Source organism: Macrobrachium nipponense, chromosome 47 (genome assembly GCF_015104395.2).
Source record: "Macrobrachium nipponense isolate FS-2020 chromosome 47, ASM1510439v2, whole genome shotgun sequence".
NCBI classification, from domain to species: domain Eukaryota; kingdom Metazoa; phylum Arthropoda; class Malacostraca; order Decapoda; family Palaemonidae; genus Macrobrachium; species Macrobrachium nipponense.
Window position 1 is genome coordinate 28,237,526 of NC_087222.1, and position 26,572 is coordinate 28,264,097.

The 26,572-nt window shown below is 40.3% G+C and overlaps 1 pseudogene; it reads right to left on the reverse strand.

Annotated features, from left to right (window-relative positions):
* Window positions 1-18,932: 18,932 nt before the first annotated feature.
* LOC135204492 (putative nuclease HARBI1) lies at window positions 18,933-20,625 on the reverse strand (annotated as a pseudogene).
* Between the last annotated feature and the right edge of the window lie 5,947 nt (window positions 20,626-26,572).

Here is a 26,572-nt window from a genome sequence, read left to right on the forward strand (position 1 = left end):
AAAAAAGAAAAAAAAACAATTTGAACAAGGTTGCCTGCCTGACGGTTTAGAGCTCCCTCTCCCTTCCTTTCCTTCCCTCTCTTTCTCTCTCAGCAGTGCGTTTCCTTGTACCAAATTCAAGTTAGCCCCTAACTAAGCCTTACTTAGGGCCCTTTTACAAAGTTCCCTCTCTCTCTCTCTCTCCAAACGTGCAATTTTATAACCAATTACACATCACATCTCTTAGTTTAATGGAGCACACAGCGCTCATTAGGGAGAGCAGAACTGACCTTTGATAATCCAGGAAAATAAAGGTCACCTTTTCTACTTCAGTTGTACAATAATAATTATCTAATATTTCCTGATTTTATTATTACCACCGAAAGAGGAAAAAATGATAATGGTTGCAAATATGAACCAATTGATTGACAGATTTTGTTTTTTTTTGAGATGAATATTTTTTATTTTTATTTATTTATTTATTTATTTATTTATTTATTTTACACAGTTCTGTATTTGAAATTTTTACCAATGTATACAGGAGGTTGTGCAGAAGCCATTGGGGGACGTGAGCGGCAGTGGGTCCCAATGAGGCCGCAAATTGGAAAATAATAATAATAATAATAATAATAATAATAATAATAATAATAATAATGAAGGAAACTGAAGGAATGATAACAGCGGCACAAGATCAGGCCCTAAGAACCAGATATGTTCAAAGAACGATAGACGGAAATAACATCTCTCCCATATGTAGGAAGTGCAATATGAAAAATGAAACCATAAACCACATAGCAAGCGAATGTCCGGCATTTGCAACAGAACCAGTACAAAAAGAGGCATGATTCAGTGGCAAAAGCCCTCCACTGGAGCCTGTGCAAGAAACATCAGCTACCTTGCAGTAATAAGTGGTACGAGCACCAACCTGAGGGAGTGATAGAAAACGATCAGGCAAAGATCCTCTGGGACTATGTATCAGAACGGATAGGGTGATACGTGCAAACAGACCAGACGTGACGTTGATTGACAAAGTCAAGAAGAAAGTATCACTCATTGATGTCGCAATACCATGGGACACCAGAGTTGAAGAGAAAGAGAGGGAAAAAATGGATAAGTATCAAGATCTGAAAATAGAAATAAGAAGGATATGGGATATGCCAGTGGAAATCGTACCCATAATCATAGGAGCACTAGGCACGATCCCAAGATCCCTGAAAAGGAATCTGGAAAACTAGAGGCTAAAGTAGCTCCAGGACTCATGCAGAAGAGTGTTATCCTAGAAACGGCACACATAGTAAGAAAGTGATGGACTCCTAAGGAGGCAGGATGCAACCCGGAACCCCACACTATAAATACCACCCAGTCGAATTGGAGGGATGTGATAGAGTAAAAAAAAAATAAAAAAAATAAATATATAAAAAATAATAATAATAATAATAATAAGTATACCAACTGGCAAGATAGATTTTTAAATAATATACTGGGAGAAAGTACAGTATAAGTTGTTGTTTGTGTGTGTGTGCGTGTGTGTGTGTGATAGAGAGAGAGAGAGAGAGAGAGAGAGAGAGAGAGAGAGAGAGAGAGAGAGAGAGAGGGCGTGTGTTTGTGTGGTTCGTCCATTGGAATATTGACACAGTTTATCATATCAGCAATTTCTGGAGGCAATACGCCAACATGACCGTACACAAAATTACGTATTATAATTCTCTCTCTCTCTCTCTCCAAGACCCAGCTGCATTCATATTCCCTTGTATCTCTTCTCCTTCTATGCCATCCCCTATCTTTCAGTCTTTAGACATTTTGGATACATTCTGTCTCTCTCTCATTTACATCTGTATTCCCTTTCATTAACATCATCCCCCACCAGCTTTCACTGACTGAAACAATATTTTTGGACAGTGGTTCCTCACGTCGATTTGGGGAACTTTGACAAGGGGTACTGTTCGTTCTCTCTCTCTCTCTCTCCTCATACTTAGTTGCTATTCTGAACCCTTCCCAGAGATGTTACTCCAGTTCAATTTTATCAGAAAAAAAACTTAGTAAATTTAAACTAATTCAGAATCTGTCAGTATAATCTTATGATCATTGTCAACAAATTGGGTCAACATGACCCTATCAATAATTTCGTTTCAACTCGCTGTTTTTACGAGCGATATGGAAATTAACAGAACAAACATTACTGATGGGATATAGTAGGCAAATATAGCAGATACCTTTTTCCTAAAAAAAAAAAGACCAGAAAAATTTGTAAATAATTCCATCTGCAACAAATATCCCCGTTATTAACATCACAGGCAAAACGGGAAAGAGCTGATATTCCAAACTGATATATTATTATATACCTATATATATATATATATAATATATATATATATATATATATATATATATATACTATATATATATATATGTAATAAATACATTTTATTAAATTTACAAGATCTGTAAATATAAACCCATGACCTGAGGTCATGGCATTAGGAGGGTCCTAACGTGACCAAAGCAGACCTAGATTACGCTAAGCGCTGTCTGCAGTAGCCTGATCTAGCTCAGAGCTTTGTCAACATTTTATGTTTATGATAACTTTGCACAACAACTTCCATGGGAAGCGGTTGACCTGTTAACCTACGCCGGAAACTTGTAACTTCGAGCCGGCGGACTACGTATGTTTTTATATGAATTGCTGAGATAGCTAATGTTCCGCTATCGACTGCGATGCTTTAGAATGGCAGTTCCACGCCAACCATCAAACATATCGGTCTTCCGACCGAGCTGCATCTCCTAGTATGGATGTACAGAATAAAAAGTTGTTATCTTTGTTCAACTTGTCTGTTTGAATCATCTCCTTTAGTTAAGAAAGAACCACTCTACTAAGATATCCCAAGGAGATGAGAGGAACCAGAAATACTTACGAATGACAGTCGTAAGGAGAAACACAAAAAGTCTATCGCCAAGCGATGAGACTTACATGTGGTGGCAGCGTATAACGAAGAATAAAATTAACAAGACCCATATCAGCCGACCGAAGGTCTACAAGAACTACTTCCACCTTCAACATCAAACTAAACAGAGGAAACGGATCTTCAATCAACGCAACAGTTTTATGAAGACGCAGATATGTCCTTCATCGAGAAGAATACAAGCATTAACACCCGACGTTTGAGCGGACTGTTGTCACTTATCTTCGAGAATCTACACCGGACGAGAGCAGCATCGAACATCAACGGAAAGAAGAAAACAAACACAGGAAACATCACCCGATCACGAGCAAGGACGCAGAGAGTACAGCTAGAGGCAGTAGTGCAAGGACGGAGGCTGTGACGTCATCAATCTTGGACTTCACGCATCGTGTACCGAGAGAAGACCGTGACGTCATCACGACTTCGACGCGAGACTTAGACAGGAACTGAGACGTCATCCCATGTCAACAATCCTTCGCAATATAATCTGGAGCTAAGTACCATTTTTATCTATTCAGGTCTTTTCCTCAGTGAAGTGTTGTTCATCAGGAGTCGATCATCCAGTATTCTGGGGGTGAGTTGTTCGCCATATTAATCTTCCTTCATTACAGAATCAATCTTCAACTACGAGTTCTCGCCCGCAGATTAATTTTTTTCTCTTCTCGCTGTTGTTAATCGTTTCTTGCAGGAATTCTCCGTATAATATTTTATCATATTATCTGTATTTTTGTATCTTTTGGGGGATTTTCCTTATTATAACACACTTCTACAGTACATTGCATATGCGTTTACGTAGTTGGTCGAGTGTACTCTTATAGATATTTTGATAGGATTGCAAGGAATAGAAGTGATAAGAAAAAAGTGAAAGTCGAAATGGCAACTACTCCGGCTGGCAACCCCAATGTGGTGACTCTCGTTAGCGCGAGGTCAGCGATTGTCCCTTTTCAAGGTCGGGTCAATGGGTTCCTGCCTCAAAATGTTGAGGCATGGATCTCATCTGTAGACGCTCATTTAAATGCAAAAAGCATCACAGACCAGCAGTACAATTACAGGAGGCCAAGAGCTTCATTGACTTTGCAAAAGGTGACGCAAGTGCGTATCTAAGGGGGGTTTCTTTCCAAGAGGCGCTTACATGGGACGAGTTCAAAATTAGATTACGTGCCGTGTATGGGGGTGAAGAGGCTTTAGATGTGGTATTGGCATTGAGAAATATCCTTAACCAAGCCTCCATGCTTACTCAGCTTAATGTTTGTCGAGCGGGCGGCGCTAATTGCCGACCGGCTAAATGAATATCAGGATAGTTTAAGTAACTCCGGGTGGGTTGCGGGTGCTAAAATCAAAGTGAAGATTTTATACCGTTTGATCTACCTTACGTCTATCACTGCAATGTTGCCTGAAGCGTTAGTACGGTGTTTTGATAAAAAATTGCAGCCCGACAGTACGGAATTAGATGTGTATAAACAAATAAAAAAACACATGTCTAAATGTACCGACCTAGATCCTTCGCTCATTCAAGTTTTTGCAAAAATGAGAACAAGCCACAACAAGTAAATGTGGTACATAATAATAATCAAGTTGCAGGGATGGTTTGTTATAACTGTAAACGACCAGGTCACATGATTTCAGACTGTCGGACGCGTTTTTGTTCAATACACAATAGTTCAACTCATTCATATAAACCGTTGCTACTCGAGGAATCAACAGCAGAATGCTACAAACACGCAACCAGTTGCCAGTGCAAATAAAAAGAAGGGTCTCAGTACTATAAGAAGAAAAAAACCAAACGGAAATTCTGCACAACAGCAGAAACAAACAAATCGTGCTTCAGGTACCTCTGTTCCTGGGCCGTCTAGCCAGAACTCGCAAGGGCAAGTGAATTTTCAAGGTGTGATAAACAAAACAATACCACGTAGTTCACTCCAAGGGGGGAGAGGGCGATGTTGGGTCATCAATATCAACATCTTTTGTATCAAATAATCAGTTTAATCATTTATCAGATCATTGTGAGACAATTGATTTTCCTATGAGACACACGGCCGAATAAAAAAAATCTGTGCAGGTTCCCGTAGATTTGCAACAAATTCATGCAATTATTAGTCAAGACGAGTTGCGACCAACCTTACATGCAGTAATTTGGACCATAAGTCATTCACTTTGTTCTTTGATTCTGGTAGTCCACGTAATATCATGGATTTAAGGACTCATCATTTACTCTTTTCAAATTTCCCTATAGAAAAGTCCAGGAATAAGGCTCTCAGCATAGGGAATAATGAATTAAATGTTGTGGGCGTAACTCATGTACAGTACAAGGTCGGTAAGCGCACGTTTGCTGATACCTTTGCCGTTGTACAAAACATTAATATGTATGCCCGCAGTAATTATCGGATTACCCGTCTATGGGCACTCAAAATATTATCTTAGCACCTGCAAAACACGGCGTGTATATCAAAGGGAAATTCTATAGGTCTTCTAATACCCTAAAATCAGTTTTAGATAATAAAGAGACAGACAGAGTTGTCACTTACATTACGGAACCAATCACCTGTCTCATGAACCAAGAAAATAATACAGGCAAACCCAACAGAACTCTCGCTCACCGTCCAATATCAGCTTGCACGCAAACTCTCGAGCCTAACGTAACTTCAAATATTTTTTTTTTTAAAATAGTTGCATGTAAAGAAAAGAACCTTGCCAGGGGATCTGAAACATTAATCCTTTCCGAAACTCTGAAAACACACGGATTATCCGTCACACAAGCCATTTATACAGTCGGCTCACAACAACAATGTAACATCGAAGTCTGTAATCATTTGAATACCACTTTAGTAATCCACAAAAATCAACATATCTTGGATGCCGAAGTTTATAAACATCGCATTCTTACCGTAGCTGAGATAAATCACGCTCAATCAGTTGCGGATGAACCCCTTTTGCAATCTATAAAGAACAAAATCAATAAGGACATTCAAGGAGAAGAAATTCAGCAGAAATTCTTGAATCTTTTAACTAAATATCATGATGTTTTTTCCACTACGGATGGAACCTTAGGAAAAACACGGATGTCATCGAGCATCAAATAAGGCTCAAGGGACAAACAGAAAGTAATCTATGTACCTTCGTACCGACTTCCTATGAAATTTCAGAATGAGATAACAGAGGAAGTAGGTAAAATGTTAAAAGAAGGAGTCATTAGGAAATCAAACAGCCCTTATAATTTTCCGTTAATAGTAGTACCGAAAAAAGATCGAACCTGGCGGATATGCGTAGATTTTCGTCGTTTAAATGAAGAAACAATCCCTGACAGATTCCCAGTACCATGTACCGATGATATCCTATCTCTACTAGGTCAGAACAAATATTTCACAAGCCTAGACTTACTAAAAGGATTTCATCAGATTCCGTTGGAACAAGAGAGTATCCCATACACTGCCTTCAGCACAGCCAGGGGACATTATGAATTTTTGCGTATGCCTTTTGGTTTACGTTGTGCTCCTATAACTTTTACTCGTATGATAAACATCGTGTTTGGAGACTTGTTGGGAGGAACCAGAAATACTTACGAATGACAGTCGTAAGGAGAACACAAAAAAAGTCTATCGTCAAGCGATGAGACTTACATGTTGGTGGCAGCGGTGGGAGATATCCTACATGCCTACATGGACGACCTAGTAATCTTTTCCAACACATTAGAAGAACATTTACGTAAATTAGAGTTAGTGCTACAAAGACTAAGGCAGCATAATTTAAGGGTAAAGATAAGTAAGTGTGAATTTTTTAAAACAGAACTAGTCTATTTAGGTTTCACGGTTTCTAGTGAAGGTCTTAAAGTCGTCCATGATAAGGTGTCGGCTATCCGTAACTTTCCGATACCTACTAACGTCAAGGGAATACAGCAATTTTTAGGATGTAGCGGCTACTATCGCCGCTTCATACGCAACTACTCAATCATAGCCGCTCCCTTAACCGATCTTATAAAAAAGGGCGTAGATTTCGTATGGTCTGAAATGCATCAACAGGCGTTCGATAAATTAAAAGATGAACTGTGTAGTTCTCCTATCTTGAAATTTCCTGACTTCGGTAAGGAATTTTTCATAGCAACAGACGCCTCAGACCTAGGAGTAGGTGGGGTATTGCTTCAACAATATGATAAACAGTTTTTCCCTATAGCTTTTTATTCACGTAAACTGAGACCTTCCGAAAGTAAATATGCAGTAATAGACAAGGAAGGGCTCGCTATTGTTAATTCACTTGTGCATTTTAAATTCATAATATACGGTTATCCCGTCAAGGTTCTCACTGATCATAAGCCCCTAACCGACTTCTTTAAAGGCTTTAGTCACAGCCCCAAGCGAACTCGGTGGCACATGATCATCAGGACTTTGGCGCAAGGATCGGGTATTTACCTGAAAGCAAATATCATTGCTGACGCATTATCACGCAACCCCTCTTCATCTTGTACCGAGCCATTAGCTGAATTAATAGATATCTCAACCTCCACGCCCATTGTTAAAACTATATCTGAACAGGAAGAATCTGGGCTGGAGTGCTGAACTATTACAGACAGAACAAAGAAAATATCCGCAAATAGAAAAAATCATCATTGCGTTAAACGGAAATTCGAAGGAAAAGGAATACCTAAAGTATAAGCAGCAGAATTATATCATACAGGACAATATCCTGTGTAGATCCGTGACGAGGAAAACCCGCAACACACCGCAGCTGAATAACAACCAGGTGGTGGCCTATCTCACTCATACCCACTGTCTTAAAATGGTTGCATGAAAATCCACTGCACGGACACCCGGGTATACCTTGATGTCACAGAAAGCCAAATCCTTATTTTATTGGCATACGATGCTTACAGATATAAAAAACACATAGCAATTGTCGCACTTGTCAAGAATACAAAGGGCACACGAAGACACCTGTCAGCCTAGGGGCTTACCCCGTGCCAAATCAACCCTTTGAAAGAGTACATTTAGATTTATTAACAGGATTTTACGAGTCAGACAGAGGAAATAAGCACCTCCTAGTAATTAGAGACGCTTTGACTCGATATACAGAACTTATAGCGCTTAAAACAAAAACCGCGGTCGAGTGCGCTAGGAAGTTTTACGAGTGCTACATTTGTAAACATGGAATTCCACACATCATTATCTCAGACTCGGGCGGGGAGTTCAATAATCATTTCCTTAACTCCTTGTGCGAATTCCTTTGTATAAAGAAAATCAATACCATGATCTATCACCAGAGTCTAATGGGCTAGTGGAAAGGGGGCAAATCGTAAGGTTTTTAAACATTTTAAGGGTCACCTTAGGGGGGCGACCCCAACTGGGACATTGCCATACCTGCGGTAATAAGCACACTTAATCACTCGTATCATGTGTCTATTAAAATGACACCGCACGAGGCACTGTACGGTATCCCGGCCCGAACGCCTTTCCACATCTTAAAGCCTACAACTAATTTATCAAATCCTCTAAAGGATGTTAGGATGCAAGCATAAGTCGATATAATATAATTCGTAAGAATCTAGAAGAAGCACAAATATAATGAAAAAAAATCATGATAAAATAGCTAAGCCAACTAGAACATATGCCGTGGGCGATCAGGTATACATACAAGTATACGTACGTAAAGGTTTAAATTATAAACTGACACCTAAGTTTGAAGGCCCGTTTAACATTTTAGAAAATTTAACGGCCAATAGAGTTAGGGTTCAAAATGTATCCAACCCACTGATGTGAGAATAGTCCCATTGGCACATATCAGAATCTAAAGAAAGGTAGATGGAGTGAGGGAAAAAATGGTTGTATTTATGAAACTTGTATAATAATTTATATATATACTATTAATCATATTGTATGTAAACCTATTCCTTTACGCGAGTTATTACATATGTTTTACTCATTGCAGGTTTCAAATGAATCTGTTATTGTTAGGAGTGATATTGTGTATTCAGACATCTTTGTTGTATGGAAAGAGCGCTAGGACGAAAGAATAGAATTTAATCATGGCTCGATTATCGAGAGAATGGATGTGTATTCATCGTGTCAAGTAATATTGTTATAGAAGTAGATATGCATGCGATTTTCTTGCCTGAAGATGACGTCCTTAACTTAAAGAATGACCTGATGAGGTTTGCTATTTCCCTAAGGAAATGCACGAACGTAATTTTTTCTTTTCATGCTAACTCCAGAGATTTCGCTAGCTTCAAACACTAAGCGTCGCAGAAATGTTGTCTTATGACATACAAAATAAAACCGCCGAGGCAGAAGAACTCGCTCGTGACCTGCTGATGTGGTCTGTGCGGCACAATACTCTTGAACGCCGCAACCCGCTTATTCTGGCTGGACTAAACATTTTAGGATCAGTTGCGAATCTAGGCTTAGGAATCTCAAATCGCCTTAAGATAAATAATCAAAATAAAAGAATTGAGTTTTTGCAACACAAAACAGAATTGGCTTTATCTGAACTTCGCAGCCAGTTATCTTCGATCAATCAAATAATGATTATCGTTAATGAACATTCAAATAATATCGATCAGGTCATGGAAGTTCAACATTTGCTGGCTACGTTAGCTTACTATAGTTCGAAAATAGATCATATCCGTGTGAAAAATATCACATTTTATTGAAAAGTCAAAAGATTAACGTAGAAGCAATTACGTTAGCAACAAAGGGTGTGTTATCTCCTCACCTCATGCCTATTAAAGATCTGACGTTAACTTTGGAAAACGGACGGGAGAAAACTAGGTTATATTCCTTTATTAGACGCCCATAAAGTAGAGTTCTATTATAGCCTAATATCAGTCAGCGTTGAAAATTATAGAATTATGATCACAATTCCTTTTGATTCTTCCGATGCTTGGCAATCATACAAAATAGCACCGTTTCCTACTTTCATGACGAATAACTCAAATCCAGTAATATCCAATTTAACGGGGCATGTACTGATTTCTTCTGATAAGAAATCATTTACAGTCATTAAAGACTTAGATAAACTCACTCACTGTTCAGAAGCCATGAATAATAAAATTTGTACAGCTGACTCTTTTGGAATTCTATCCTATATCAACGGATTCATGTGAGTTAGGCATAGTGCTAAACGGCTCTCTCTCTCATACAAGCGAAGGTTGTCTGGGGAAACTTTATCCCTTTTACGGTAATAAATTCAATTACAGGATGAATAATGGTTCCTGGATCCGTTATGATAAAGCGGATACGACGTAGTGTGTCCGGACGGTACGTACCACCGCCCATGCCCCTATCTTCGTAGCAGCCGATGGTTGTACGGGGACATCTACAAACTACACCGTCAGAGGGGTCAACACGATAATACGTGAGAAGGCGTATTTTGCGAACTACACTTGGGCCTCCACAATCATCCCGTCACTACCTCTCCCATACAACGCGCGAGTGGCTCATCGTTGACGCACTGGCTGAGATGACCCACGCGTCACCGACTTATGCAGGTGGAGAAAATCTTCGCTACTACATTCTGCTAGCCGTGTTCAGCGTGACGGCCATATTGGTTATCGCCGTCAACATCTTTGCTTGGCGTAGGCTGAGGCGTAAACAGAAGGATCTCCAAGGGAACGTATTGGCCCGTCTAGATGACGTACCCGTTAAACTCAAGTCGTTTGAGTTTAGGGCCGCCTGAACCTGGCCACTTCAGTTTGTGCCTAGGGAATTGTCTGGAATTGTGTTGTGTGTGAAAAGCGGTCCGTATGCTGGCAAAAAATGTAGGACAAGAAAGACTCACACCTTTGCATTTGAACAGTTTAAAGTATCTCCAGGGCGCCTAATAAAGCATTATAGCCCAATATTATACATTAATATATTCCTAAAGGTATTTTTCGGGCACCTAATAAAATATATCAGCCCTATATATTGCCTTTCTGCAGAATTTGTACAATTATATTTATCTATTACAAAGAGTGTCAAGTACTCTTTAACAATTATCCATGATCATGCTATAATCATTCTTTAGTAACCATTATTCTTAATCAGGTTACCTGTTATCATATTAATCATGTATACATGTTAATCTTTTGATTTTTACCTTGTTTTTATTGTTTTTGGGTACCTAATCATTATTATTACCAAACATGGATCTATATTTTCCATGCATTTATATTTGTTTATGAATATGTCAACAAGGGTATGTAACAGAACCGTTTTTATGCATTTAATCACTTATTATGTTATACCTAGACGTATGTTACGAGCACGCTCTATGAACAATGTTTAAAGTGTAATTTTTTTTTATTCAAGGCTTGAATAGGTAGCAGTCCGAGCCTAATGTAATAAATACATTTATTAAATTTACAAAGATCTGTAAATATAAACCCATGACCTGAGGTCATGGCATTAGGGAGGTCCTACGTGACCAAAGCAGACCTAGATTACGCTAAGCGCTGTCTGCAGTAGCCTGATCTAGCTCAGAGCTTTGTCAACATTTTATGTTTATGATAACTTTGCACAACAACTTCCATGGGAAGCGGTTGACCTGTTAACCTACGCCGGAAACTTGTAACTTCCGAGCCGGCGGACTACGTATGTTTTTATATGAATTGCTGAGATAGCTAATGTTCCGCTATCGACACGATTGCTTTAGAATGGCAGTTCCACGCCAACCATCAAACATATCGGTCTTCCGACCGAGCTGCATCTCCTAGTATGGAGTTACAGAATAAAGTTGTTATCTTTGTTCAACTTGTCTGTTTGAATCATCTCCTTTAGTTAAGAAAGAACCACTCTACTAAGATATCCCAAGGAGATGAGAGAACCAGAAATACTTACGAATTGACAGTCGTAAGGAGAACACAAAAAGTCTATCGCCAAGCGATGAGAACTTACATATTACATATTATATATATATATATAGATATATATAATATATATATATATATTTTATATATATATATATATATATATATATATTCTGTTTACACTGATATGTAATGGAATTTAAAATTTATGGCAGCGGATATTTATTTAATATTACAGGTCGTAATGAAATGGATATTGGGCGGCTGATCAGTGGCGAACTGGAATTCTGTAATCTAATGGTTGCTTTTGTGTTTTGGAACCGAATGGGCGAATATATTTATGATACCGGAAATTCGGAGCAGACTTGTTTGCTGTTCATATTCACTTCCATTTTGTAGTTTTGCTCTGTTATTTTTGTATTAAACGAATATATCTCGTCAGGCGTCGAGCTACAAATGATTTGTAACTATCGGGAAAAATAGACCTACAATATTCATCTATTTAAAATATTGAATGAATGGAATATCCTATGCATTTCACGGCATTGATTTGACGAATCTATTACGTCCAAATGTCGAGCTACAAAAGCCGTTCATGTATCTGACATCAAAATAAATCAAGAGCAGTGAAATATTCTCTCCAAGTCAAGGTTTCCAAAACAAACGCCTCCAGCGTTTCTTCTTTACAAGAACCAATAACACTGACTGACCTCCTTCCATAAGAATTGGCTACAAAGCCAAAAGGAACTCGCGCCCTCCCCGATGAGCGAATTTGCATCTATTGCCGAAGTTCTGACTGGAATAACACCTTCCAGACTTTATGGAAAGATTAAGCCGATGGAAAAGATTCTGGAATGCTTGAAAAGCCAAAGGCCCAGAGGTCTTCTTCTGCAGTGATGCAGATACAGAGCCAGTTTCCAGGGAATTGGGGTATGGAAGACAACAGTTCCTGGGAGCTGGAATTTGGAAAACTACAGTTTCCAGGGAATTGGGATATTGAAGACTATAGTTCCAGGGAACTGGAATTTGGAAAACTACAGTTTCCAGGGAATTGGGGTATTGAAGACTTCACCTCCCAGAAAAATGGAATATGGAAAACTACAGTTTCCAGGAAATTGGAATATGGAAAACTACAGTTTCCATAAAACTGGAATATGGAAAACTACAGTGTCCAGAAAACTGGAATTTGGAAAACTACAGTTTCCAGAAAACTGGAATTTGGAAAACTACAGTTTCCAGAAAACTGGAATTTGGAAAACTACAGTTTCCAGAAAACTGGAATTTGGAAAACTACAGTTCCTAGAAAGCTGTAATATGGAAAACAAATATCCCCGTTATTAACATCACAGGCAAAACGGGAAAGAGCTGATATTCCAAACTGATATATATATATATATATATATATATATATATATATATATATATATATATATATATATATATAATATATATATATATATATATTCTGTTCACACTGATTAGTAATGGAATTAATTTATGCAGCGGATATTTATTTAATATTACAGTGTAATGAAATGGATATTGGGCGGCTGATCAGTGGCGAACTGGAATTCTGTAATCTAATGGTTGCTTTTGTGTTTTGGAACCGAATGGGCGAATTTATTTATGATACCGGAAATTCGGAGCAGACTTGTTTGCTGTTCATATTCACTTCCATTTTGTAGTTTTGCTCTGTTATTTTTGTATTAAACGAATATATCTCGTCAGGCGTCGAGCTACAAATGATTTGTAACTATCGTGAAAAATAGACCTACAATATTCATCTATTTAAAATATTGAATGAATGGAATATCCTATGCATTTCACGGCATTGATTTGACGAATCTATTACGTCCAAATGTCGAGCTACAAAAGCCGTTCATGTATCTGACATCAAAATAAATCAAGAGCAGTGAAATATTCTCTTCAAGTCAAGGTTTCCAAAACAAACGCCTCCAGCTTTCTTCTTTACAAGAACCAATAACACTGACTGACCTCCTTCCATAAGAATTGGCTACAAAGCCAAAAGGAACTCGCGCCCTCCCCGATGAGCGAATTTGCATCTATTGCCGAAGTTCTGACTGGAATAACACCTTCCAGACTTTATGGAAAGATAGCCGATGGAAAGATTCTGGAATGCGGGAAAAGCCAAAGGCCCAGAGGTCTTCTTCTGCAGTGATGCAGATACAGAGCCAGTTTCCAGGGAATTGGGGTATGGAAGACAACAGTTCCAGGGAGCTGGAATTTGGAAAACTACAGTTTCCAGGGAATTGGGATATTGAAGACTATAGTTCCAGGGAACTGGAATTTGGAAAACTACAGTTTCCAGGGAATTGGGGTATTGAAGACTTCACCTCCCAGAAAAATGGAATATGGAAAACTACAGTTCCAGGAAATTGGAATATGGAAAACTACAGTTTCCATAAAACTGGAATATGGAAAACTACAGTGTCCAGAAAACTGGAATTTGGAAAACTACAGTTTCCAGAAAACTGGAATTTGGAAAACTACAGTTTCCAGAAAACTGGAATTTGGAAAACTACAGTTTCCAGAAAACTGGAATTTGGAAATCTACAGTTCCTAGAAAGCTGTAATATGGAAAACAAATATCCCCGTTATTAACATCACAGGCAAAACGGGAAAGAGCTGATATTCCAAACTGATATATATTATATATATATATATATATATATATATATATATATATAGATATATATATATATATAGTATATATAATATATTCTGTTCACACTGATTATGTAATGGAATTAATTTATGCAGCGGATATTTATTTAATATTACAGGTCGTAATGAAATGGATATTGGGCGGCTGATCAGTGGCGAACTGGAATTCTGTAATCTAATGGTTGCTTTTGTGTTTTGGAACCGAATGGGCGAATATATTTATGATACCGGAAATTCGGAGCAGACTTGTTTGCTGTTCATATTCACTTCCATTTTGTAGTTTTGCTCTGTTATTTTTGTATTAAACGAATATATCTCGTCAGGCGTCGAGCTACAAATGATTTGTAACTATCGTGAAAAATAGACCTACAATATTCATCTATTTAAAATATTGAATGAATGGAATATCCTATGCATTTCACGGCATTGATTTGACGAATCTATTACGTCCAAATGTCGAGCTACAAAAGCCGTTCATGTATCTGACATCAAAATAAATCAAGAGCAGTGAAATATTCTCTTCAAGTCAAGGTTTCCAAAACAAACGCCTCCAGCTTTCTTCTTTACAAGAACCAATAACACTGACTGACCTCCTTCCATAAGAATTGGCTACAAAGCCAAAAGGAACTCGCGCCCTCCCCGATGAGCGAATTTGCATCTATTGCCGAAGTTCTAACTGGAATAACACCTTCCAGACTTTATGGAAAGATAGCCGATGGAAAGATTCTGGAATGCGGGAAAAGCCAAAGGCCCAGAGGTCTTCTTCTGCAGTGATGCAGATACAGAGCCAGTTTCCAGGGAATTGGGGTATGGAAGACAACAGTTCCTGGGAGCTGGAATTTGGAAAACTACAGTTTCCAGGAATGGGATATTGAAGACTATAGTCCAGGGAACTGGAATTTGGAAAACTACAGTTTCCAGGGAATTGGGACATTGAAGACTCAACCTCCAGAAAAATGGAACTATGGAAAAACTACTACGTTTCCAGGAAATTGGAATATGGAAAACTACAGTTTCCATAAAACTGGAATATGGAAAACTACAGTGTCCAGAAAACTGGAATTTGGAAAACTACAGTTTCCAGAAAACTGGAATTTGGAAAACTACAGTTTCCAGAAAACTGGAATTTGGAAAACTACAGTTCCTAGAAAGCTGTAATATGGAAAACTGCCGTTTCCAGAAGACTGGAATATCCAGGAAAACTATTTTCCTGAAAACTGAAAAATGGAAAACTACAGTTTCCAGAAAATGGTGAATATGGAAAATAATTTTCAGAAAACTGGAAAATGGAAAACTCCTGTTTCCAAGAAAAATGGAATATCCAGCCAATCACATCGCCCGTAGCATAGCGTGCCTAGAGAATGAGAACCAATCACGATACAGCAGCATATCAGCTGATTATTGATGGCAGACTGTTTAAGAGTGTCAGAGAGTGATACGATGGACCCTGTGGCTAAGAAAAGGAAGTAACCTCCCTTCACTGAAGCAGAGTTGTATATAATGGTGACCGAAGTGGCGAAAAGGAAGGCGGTAATAGTTGGAAGCTTCTAAGAGATGGGTGTGACAATGAATTTGAGAGATGTTGCATGGCAAGAGGTGACAGCAGCAATGGGAAGTGTTAGCCCCATCCAAGGATGTTAGAAAAAAATTCAAGGATTATCGCTCTGATGTGAAAAAGAAAATGGCCCAACATACAACTAAAATGAAGAAGACAGGTAAGATTTTCTGACATAGCCTAGAGATAGGCTACTAGCTTAAGTTAGCCTAATATAGCATAGACTAATTTCCATACATAGGCTAGATACCTAGATTGAAGCGAGTTTTGGCTAGGCCGTGGCTTATGTTGTACTAGGTATTAACTTCCTGCTAGTTATGATATATGCCTAGTATATGTTAGGCTATGCAAAAGTATCCTATGATATTGCTTGGAAATAAATGTTTTAGCTTAAGCTGATATGCCTAGGCCTGTGTATTATTGCACAAGTTGCCAATATGCCTTGCCTGACCAAATCATTTTTTTCTTTTTATATATTTTACTCAATTCTAAGACATTTTTCTTGTATAGCATTTCTGCCGCAAATTAATGTTAAACATTTAATCTTAGGTTAGGTTAGGGTGTAAAGTTAGGGAGCTTTTGAAGAATAGCAGTCCCACACAAGCATGGGACCTGTTCAAAAGGATGAAAAAGGTCCGTATTGTTAAAAAGGTCATGTCAACAAGACAGATTCTTAACCTAACCATGCTTAGTTGTGACTTGGGTAGATTGTTATGTACTCTATCTGTGGTATCAGTGTAATTTTTTCTTTTCTTTTGATGAGGTAGAGATGTGGGAAGCCATTGATCATAATTACTGTCAATAATTACACAATTACATTGATGTTTCTTTTCCAGAGTTATTGCAGTAGCTATTTTCTGTATTATTATCTTTTTAGGTGGTGGTCCTCATGAAATTTTAGCTTTGAAACCTTCAGGGGAAGCTTTGGTAGGATTGGGCCTACTGGAGCAAGAAGCAGTTGAGGGGTTGGCATATATTGATGACAGTGAGGACCCAGCTTCACTTCCTTTGCAGGTTCAGGAAAGCACTTCACAAGTATGCTGTATTTAAATCTTGTATATCTCCTAGTCTTAGACAGTAAGAGTATCAATTGTAAGTCTACTAGTAATGTAAGATAAGTCAAGGCCTCAAGTGAATACCAGTTAGCAGTGCTTAGATGGGGTTACCATGGGGCAGCTGCCCCAGTGCCCCGACATTTTGGGGTCCCCACAAGCCACATACATAAGTAATCACTGGTACTGAATTAAATATGACAGTAATTCATCATATAATATGTCATAGCAGATTATTTATTTATTTGATACAGCAGGAAGAGGTTTGTCTTAGAAAAAACATTGCAATAATTAATGCAGTATTTAAAATTAATGTCTGCATTTTATATATAAATGTGCCATAAAAAATAACTTATTGCTCTTAAATCTTTCAGGTTCAGCCTTTTCTGTATGGAAAGCTTGATGTAGTACTTCACAGCATTGCAGATGCACAACTCTTCGAGTTTGATATTGATGATGGCTCTGCAGAAGTGTTCGTCGCAGATGATATCCCAATATCAATTACTGAAGAACACCAGTATGCGCAGAGAGAGGAGCCAAGCCGCCCTGACGTTTCTGATATTTTTCAGGATATATTGTTTAATCAAAATGAATTAAATGAAAGTGTAAAAGAATTAAATGGAAGTGTAAGGGTAATAGCTGACAGCATGGTAATGACTTGTATCCAAGATTTTGCTAATTTTTTTTTTCAAGTGGTAGTACTTGAATATCTCTAAGTAAATAAAATCACTTTTTTTTTTTTTTAAACCATGCCCTATATCCCTGTTCCTATACCATGGGTGCCCATAAGGTGATAAATATCATATACCTCTTCATTATTGAGATGAGTATTTTGTAAGTTTTGTTTAAGAGTAATGTGATATACTACCTCATTGTCTTAAGCTAACCACGCCAGTATTTAATGAAGTTTATTTAATTTTATTTTTCCTCCATTATATCGTGGTACTTGTGATAAGTTTAGCAGTTTTTGTTTATTTACAATGCTATTTCATGTTATTTCTCTAATGTGGCTATAATGCATGTTTTATTATTTATGATAGTATAAAATACACCTCTGTGATCTCGGTTACCTCTACCTTACTAAGTATTTTTTATAGTAATTTTTTTTTTATTTACAATGCTATTTCATGTTATTTCTCTATTGTGGCTATAATGCATGTTTTATTATTTATGATAGTATAAAATACACCTCTGTGATCTCAGTTACCTCTACCTTATTGTAAGTTTTCTTTTTAGTTACTTTAGTGTATTATTTCTTTCCTGCAAATAATGTACTTTAATACACTGATAGTGCTATTAAGGGTCATTCAGTGATACAGTACACTGTTTGTACCAAGGTAATGTGAACATCAAATTCATTTATTTCATAACTTACTTGTATCTAGGTGGCATTTATTTCATAATGTGAGTCTGTATGTAGTACTGTACTTATCTCAGACCACCTTAACCTATGTTAAATGTGCCTTATGAGTGCCTGAAGAGAAATGATTAGCCAGAGAAATTGCATATATATATTTTCACCTTTGCATATAGTACATAGTATAATATTTTCTGTATTGAGATTTATTAAACAAGTATAGATATATTTTCTGTATTGAGATTTGTTAAACAAGACTTAAGAAAAATACATTGTTTTTCTAGCATTGATTATACATGAACATTTTATAAGATCTATGATAACTAAAGGTCAAAACACAAGACATAAAAAAATATATTGTTTATCTAGCATTGCTTATACATGAAAATTTTATAAGATATGAATTATAAGTCAAAACAATCAGATTATAATATAGGAATTTTAGATTGCACATATGAAATAATTTTAAATAATACACTTCAATAACTTTAAATCTTTGCGTCTGCAGAGGAAATCACACTATTACAAACAAACAAGTTAGTGTAACTTGCAAAATAAACCTATATTATATATAAAGAACAGCACAAGGACAAACTAAACAAGAACAATGATAATGTAGAAATATAGTTTACTCTAAAAAATATATTAATGCAAAAACAAACTTTCCACCATCTCTCCTCTTACATTTATGCAAAAAAATTTGCTACTATCTCCTCTCTTACCACTTGCCCTGCACCTGCAACTGCTGCTGGATCATCAGGATCTTCCTCATCCTCTTGCTCCTCTTCCTCTAGCAGCTCAGGAGCGGGTATTCGTTGCTGAACACAACGATTGTGTAGCAGCGTACAGGCAGCAGCTACCTTCGCACATTTTTTTAGGTTCATACTGTAGAGACCCACCAGAATTATGCAGACATCGGAAGCGAGATTTCAAGACCCCAAATATCTGCACAATTATAGTTCTCGTCTTCTTATGTGACCTATTATACCTTTCTTGTCCCCGGCCCGGGTTGTTGTGGGATATGGGTGAGGAGAAATGGCTCCAGTGGATACCCACTATCACCTGCAACAGAAAAAATGTCTAGATTTAAATCATTTATAGACACATTCATAAGATATTATGTTATTACTCATAATTTAAAAAACAACAGAAGGTAAGTACTGTACTGTCTTAGGAATTTGTAATACAGTGCTGGGAAATACATTACTTCAGCCACAGCTTATTTATATGCAGTATATAACTGGTACCTGTACTTGAAAATTAGTATCACAGGACCTGTAAGTACACACTAAGCACATCTTAAATATTGTATAATAAAAGTATGAATAAATAAGAACATGATACTCACCAAGAAGATGCATATCTCCATAGACACCATCTTGGAAGCGACCTCGTAGTGGGCAGTTGTTCCAAATGTAGGCATCATGGGTGCTGCCAGGATACTTCACAGTATAGCTAGTGATGAGGTTTTGGGCATTTCCCACTACTTGAAGATTTAGCGAGTGATATCCTTTTCAGTTTACATAAATGTATTCATTGTCACTTGGTGCTTTAATGGGAATATGTGTTCCATCTATTGCACCAATGACTCTTGGAAAGCCACTAATCCTATGGAAAGCTTGCACAGTCTGGTGAATTTCCTGTGGATTTGGTGGCATTTTTATTTCTGTCCATGCTTTGTTATATAGAACATCTGTAACTTGACTGATGATGCGATTTACACTTGCTTGGTTCATACCAGTTACATCACCAATCACATTTTGAAAGGTCCCACTTGCCAAAAATCTCAACGTCACCAAGACCTGTGTATGTGTAGGGATGGCATGGCTTTGTGAGGTTTGCCTTCCAATGTGTGGCTCTAGTTCTTCACACAGACTGATGATCTGGTTGCGAAGAAATCTATATTTTTGAAGCAATTCTGTGTCATCAATGTGAAGTGGATCTAAAGGGTCTCTGTACCTCCTCTCCCGTTGCAACTGCTGAGCTGCAAAATACGCAACCAGGGCTTCCATCACAAAGTTTATTGATGTTCTCACTATGCCTACAATTAGGTATCTGAAACTTGAACAATAAAGTATCTTAGATATATTGTGATAATCAACCTTAAAGCATTTCATAATGGTAGGCTAGGTCCTAATGATTTTATAAAACTTGAACCTACTAGTAAATATATTTGCAAAAAATGACTCAGTAAAAAATAAGTGACAACTATGACACACTTTAGTAACCTTCCAATTCCTACAGGGATATAATTAAAGAGAATGAAAAAGAAAAAATAACTTAGAATACTTCTTTCCTGTTGTGATTCAATGTTCTCTTTAACGAAGGTGTACTAAGAGAAAAACAGCCATGCACAGCTCTTTTTAAGAGAGAGTTCTTGTGCTTGACATGTGTACTATGGCTACTACATTAATTCCTAGTTGGGGGGGGGGGGGGGGCGCCGTATGCCCATAATGTGCTAACCATTTCCCAATGTTGTCCTCTAGCCTAACCCTGTACACTAACCTAATCTGTCATTGAATAGATTAATTCCTTGATGGGGGCTATGCCCCCAAACCCACCTTAGTAGTCATTTACTAGTGTGCATATTTAACATTGTTGCAAATTATAATTGAATATTTTGGCTTTTCTTTTTCCACTTTATATATGTTAAACCTAGGGATATTAAATTCGTTCCCCACTAAACCGCCACACAGGATATACATGCATAAGGTGTACCATTGTCTTAATTTATCAAAAATATTCCTCTGCCTACTAAACGTCAAACTTCAAGCTCTCAATGCTGCTTACATGTAGCCTAGGTTATAGGCCTATAAGCATTAGGTAGCCTAATACAAATCTCATTAATAACTAAGTAATAAACGTATAATTTGTCTACTTACCCACAGTAAGTACACCTTAAACCACAAAACTATGTCTAATGGCGTTACTTGACGTATACAAGAGGCAGGAGACACCCTCTTCTTCCTTGTTGTCATTCCCAAAGTTGCCTTTCCCCCCCTTTCCCCCCCCCCCCCCTCAAAGGCTGCTCTAACCAGCCGTAGCGCAAAGGCTCTCACGGCGCCATATTTCCAAGATGGCGGCGCACATTCGGTGTTTTGAGTATGAGCCTTTCGAGTAACTGCCGACAGGAACGGCGCCTTTGCCACAAAAGGCGCCTTTGGAAGTTTTGAGTATCCGGCCCCTGGGGCAACCCAAAGAAGATGTAAGGTCTGTAAGGTAAGGTCTCTCTCCCTCACACACACACACACACACACTCTTTGTCCTCCACTCTCTAAATAATCGTACACTTGATAGTACTTGGATTAAACTCCACTGATAATATAAACTGAAACTGAACTTTCTGTTCAGACTAAAATGGTTATCACTTCCACTCACTTTTAGTCTCCATTTGCTCCGATGGAAAAGGGAAAATCAACGCTGAGAGAGAGAGAGAGAGAGAGAGAGAGAGAGAGAGAGAGAGAGAGAGAGAGAGAGAGAGAGAGAAAGGTCTTAGGGAAACATACAATAAAAAAAAAGTTAGATTTTATACATAACTTCTCTGGTCCAACATTCACAGTACTCAACACGAATAAAATACAAAGAACTTCTAATAAACAGTTTGACTGAAAATATTTATTCATATAATAAAAAATATGATTCGATATTCTGTCTATTTACAAAAAGGCTTTGATCTCCTCCAGAGGAGGAGCTGTTAATGGACATATATACGAACGAACCCTTGTCTCCTGAAACGATGGAACAGTGATATTCTGAAATCGACGCCATTTGCATAAACGGAGCTGGAAAAAGGACTCTTTTGGAGATATTTATTACGAATTGTCCCTATAGGAGGGTGGGGAAGGTCTCGATAGGATACATGGCATCCTCCTTTTACAAAAACCTGGAAATGAATATCGTGCAGAATTGAATAAATGGAAATAAAGACGAAAAATGATGAATATTCTCAAGGAATTGTTGGTTAAAAATGGACGAAGGAACACTTGGTACTTCTCATAAGCCCCGTCAGTCCTAACCCCTTTCCCCACCCCCCCCCCCCCCCCCCGCCAAAAAAAACAAGTCCCCAGGAAGCCCAACAGCTGAAACAATGACTTATTGTTTTATAAAACAAATGATAAATGAGAGGACTTGTCTCATACATTAATAATTTACATACAGAATTGAACATTGCATCGTAAGAGATTTGCATAATTTTAGTGTCGAACAACCAGTAAGTCGTAAGTGAACATGATCTCTGCATGGAATATGCAAATTCATTGCAGTTTGGTATATATATGTTCATTCATATACACAAAAACCTTATATTTTACTAGCATTTCCTATCATAACGTCAGTCGTTTGAGGAAATCGTTAAAAAACAAATAGAGGGAAACACGTCTGACAGCAGCCAACTCCGATGGCAACAGGGGAGACACTGTCCGAATCCATGAATATAACTAGACAGTTTTAAAAGTACATAGATTTTCAGGTGTGGAATTGTTTTAAAATTTTACTTTATAAACTGTGATAAACATTTTGTTATGGAACAAACTTAAATTTAATGCATAGCGTTCCCCCAAAAGCAGTGGACCAGACAATAATAATATTAAGCCAAGAGTCAGGCAGGAGTCGGAGGATTGAGACGACGTCGCTTGTGTTTGTACCCAAGTATCTTGAAGAACACGTGACATTTTCTTTCTTATCTGCTTCATGTTCTATTTCTAACCTTTCATTCACTTTCAGTAAATAAGATACTTCATTTCTACCCCAGATTTTTACTTCCTACCTGTTGGATGTCAAGGTGGGACAAGAGATACACGGTGGTAGAGGCGTGTGGTTTATTAGGTCCTCAATTACATACAGACGCCAGTTGCTGTCTCCAACCAGCATGCTTACTTGGCGCCTGCTCGCCAAGGGAAAACATATCTTAACACTAGCAGGTACTCCATCATCCCCCCCCGAGATTTATACATGGGTATACATGGATAGGAAATAAAAAGAACAATACATGGATATACATGGATTAAATTGGATGCATGCGATAGAGTAATGGGACAGATCCAGTTAAACAAAATAAACAGATGCTGCTGTAAATGTACAATGATTACACATAAAAGAAGGGTTATGACAGTCAAAAGACGTCATATGTAGTCATTCATCCAAGCTGGCCTCCTGGCGTGACGTGACGGGCGTAACTCCCGCACTGCTTGCGGGCTGGGCGTAGGGTGGCTGACTGGTGGCTGCTTGGGCGTGGGAGGGGCTGGATGCGTGGCAGGTGTTGCTCGCCCTGGCTGGGGCCCCGATGATGTGAGACGCAGGAGAGGCGCCCGCTGCTGTTTAGTCTGACTAGGTATTGTCGGTATGGGAGTGTTTCCGCCACGATACCGGTACGGTCCCACAGCTTGGTGGCTTGATTTTGCACTCGTACATGGGAGCCCGGGTTGATGACGGGAAGCGTTCTGGAGGGTCCGTTCTCGGTGAGGGCAGCACCATTGTCAGCCATCTGACGTTCTCTATGCCGGAGGGTTGCTCCCCAGTGTTTGTCTACCGTGAGGTGCCAGCGGGCCGTAGGTACGCCGTCTCGGAGCTGCCTGCCTGCTGCCATCTGGGCAGGTGACTTATTCATTCCGCGGAGGGGTGTGTTGAGGTACTGCAGCATAGCCAAAGAGGACTTGTCCGTGTCGAGGTTGCCACCGCTGCCCGTGTTGGCCATTATTATCCGCTTCCCAACCTTGACAGCGGCCTCTGCCCTGCCGTTGGACTGCGGGTACTGGGCAGATGATAGTCGCACGGACACGCCCCACAACTTGAAAAATTCCCCCATTTCATCGCTTGCCAGATTAGTGCCCCCGTCTGTGGAGATTTGCTCCGGGGCCCCCCACCTGGCGAAGTAGCGACGTAGCTGGATCTTGATGTGAGCGGAGGAGGTACCGTGGGGGAAGTGGGCCAGCTCCAGCACACCTGTGAGCCTATCTGCGTAGGCCATGTACGTGTGTCCGTCGTGCTGGAACATATCTGCTACCGTCATCTGGAAGGGGTACTCGGGGGGCGGCGTGATGATGAATTCCTCCGCAGCCTGGGATGGTGCGTGAACGTCGCATTCTTCGCACAAGGAGTGGCGATACTGCAGGTCCCCCTCGAGTCCAGGCCAATATACAGTCTGGCGCGCTCGTCGTTGCATGGAGTCCAGGCCTTGGTGCACCGCGTGTAGGTTGGCAGCCTCCTGCTGACGAAGGGGCTCCGGTATAACTAGGCGGACGTTGCCCTGTTCAAATGTGTATGTTACTAAGTCTTGGACGACGGCCAGCCTCTCCCTGACACCGTAGAAGGGCCGAAGGCATGCGACTTCCTGGGACTTCCTGTCCGCCCAGTCCCCGGCCAGGACCCTGGCCATGAGCAGCTGATACACGGGGTCGCTGACGGCGGCATGTCTGACACTCGCCTCGTCCACGACACAGCTACCGTGCTCTACTGCTGCCAAGACAGCGGCCGCCATGGCGTCCGTGAGGTCCTCGTCGAGGTCCACGTCGTGGGTGCTGGGATCGGCTTTCAAGGCGGGGTATCGTGATAGGAAGTCTGCCGCACTGTTACGCTTCCCCGGCAGATACTTGACCCTGAAGCGGTACTGCAGGGTTCTCTCCTTCAGCCTGAAGAGACGGGGGTTGGAGATTTCCGTAAGGGCCCGATCCCCCAGCAACTTGGTTAATGGGCGGTGGTCTGTCACGACGGTGAGGTTGGGGCACCCTAGCAGGAACAGCCTCGCCTTCTGGAGACACCAGGCTACCGCGAGGGCTTCCCCCTCCACGGCGGCGTAGCCAGCTTCAGCGGCAGTGAGATGGCGGCTGCCGACCGCGACAGCGCCACCCCGCGTCGTGCGAACGGGTGTGTCGGCAGAGCTGCACGCGCAATACTGCTGGAGGATAACAAACCCTATGCCCTCTTTGCTCCAGTCAGTGATCGCTGCTGTGGGGCGGCTCCTGTCGTAGTAGGCCAACCCGTCCTTTGCTAATTGGCAGATTGTGTCCTGAGCGTGATGGAATTTGGTGCCTCGTCCCACTACACTAACTTCCCCGTTGGCTTTTTGAGGAGCTCCCTGAATGTGTTCATGATGGGGGCTGTTGTGAGGAAGGGTGCCAGCTGGTTGACGAATCCGTACCACACCCTTATGTCGGTGATAGAGGGCTGACACGGCATCGGGAAGTTCTTGATGGCCGCCAAACGTTCCTCTGTTGGCTTGTAGGCCTCCCAGCCCAAGTTGAAGCCCACAAAGTCCACTTCTCTTCTTGCGAACTGGAATTTCTCCGGCTTCAGGGTGACGCCCTTAGCTGCGCAGGTTTCGAGGAAGTCGTAGGCGTGCCAGAAAGCCCTTTCAATGCTGTCGTCATAGAGCAGGGTGTCGTCCATGCACTTGTATTTCCTCTGGATGTCCTGGATGGCGTCGTCGAATCGTCGAGTATACGCATCGCCAGCGGATCAGTGTCCCATAGGGGTACGTCATTAACGAAATCTCCCCCAGGGGGTGATGAATGTGGTCAGGTCGCGACTTTCCTCGTCTAGCTCCACCTGGTGGTATCCCCAGTATGCGTCCGCCACGGTCTGGGCGGACTTGGAGGCGCGACAGTAGGGAGGGGCCCGCCACACATACCTAAGCCCCGGTGTCCGCCACGGCGACGACAGGCGCTTGTACTCCTGTGGCGGTGTGGACGACTGTTACCTCCACTACTGGGTGGCGGGTGAGGTTGGCGCCCGGAACAAGCACAGCACCAGACAGAGCACTGGACACATCTGTCGGGGATTCTGCCATTTTTGCATGGGATTTCCTGCAGCACTTTTGATAGTGGCCCTGCTTGCGGCATCCGTTGCATACGGCGGATTTGGCGGGGCATGAGGCTCTGCCGGGGGCGTGGCGGCCGCCGCAGTTCCCACAGGGAGGGGGTGGGTGGCCCCTACCTGTAGCAGCGACGGTTGCATTCGGATGATCTGCCTTGGATATCTCGCTGCAAGCCGCGAGAGCAGTTTCCCACCAATTGCATTGGCGCGCAGCATCGTCAACACGGGCCGCCTCGTAGGCACAGCACCTAGCCCTAAGGGCGCTGACACTATTAATGTCGTTGCTACATTAGTACACATGACGACGCATAGCCTCATCACTTAGGCCCACCGTTAACTTAGGTAATAACATATATTCGGCTAGGCTACACTGACACTGAGGGCACTGGAAATTGCAATCGG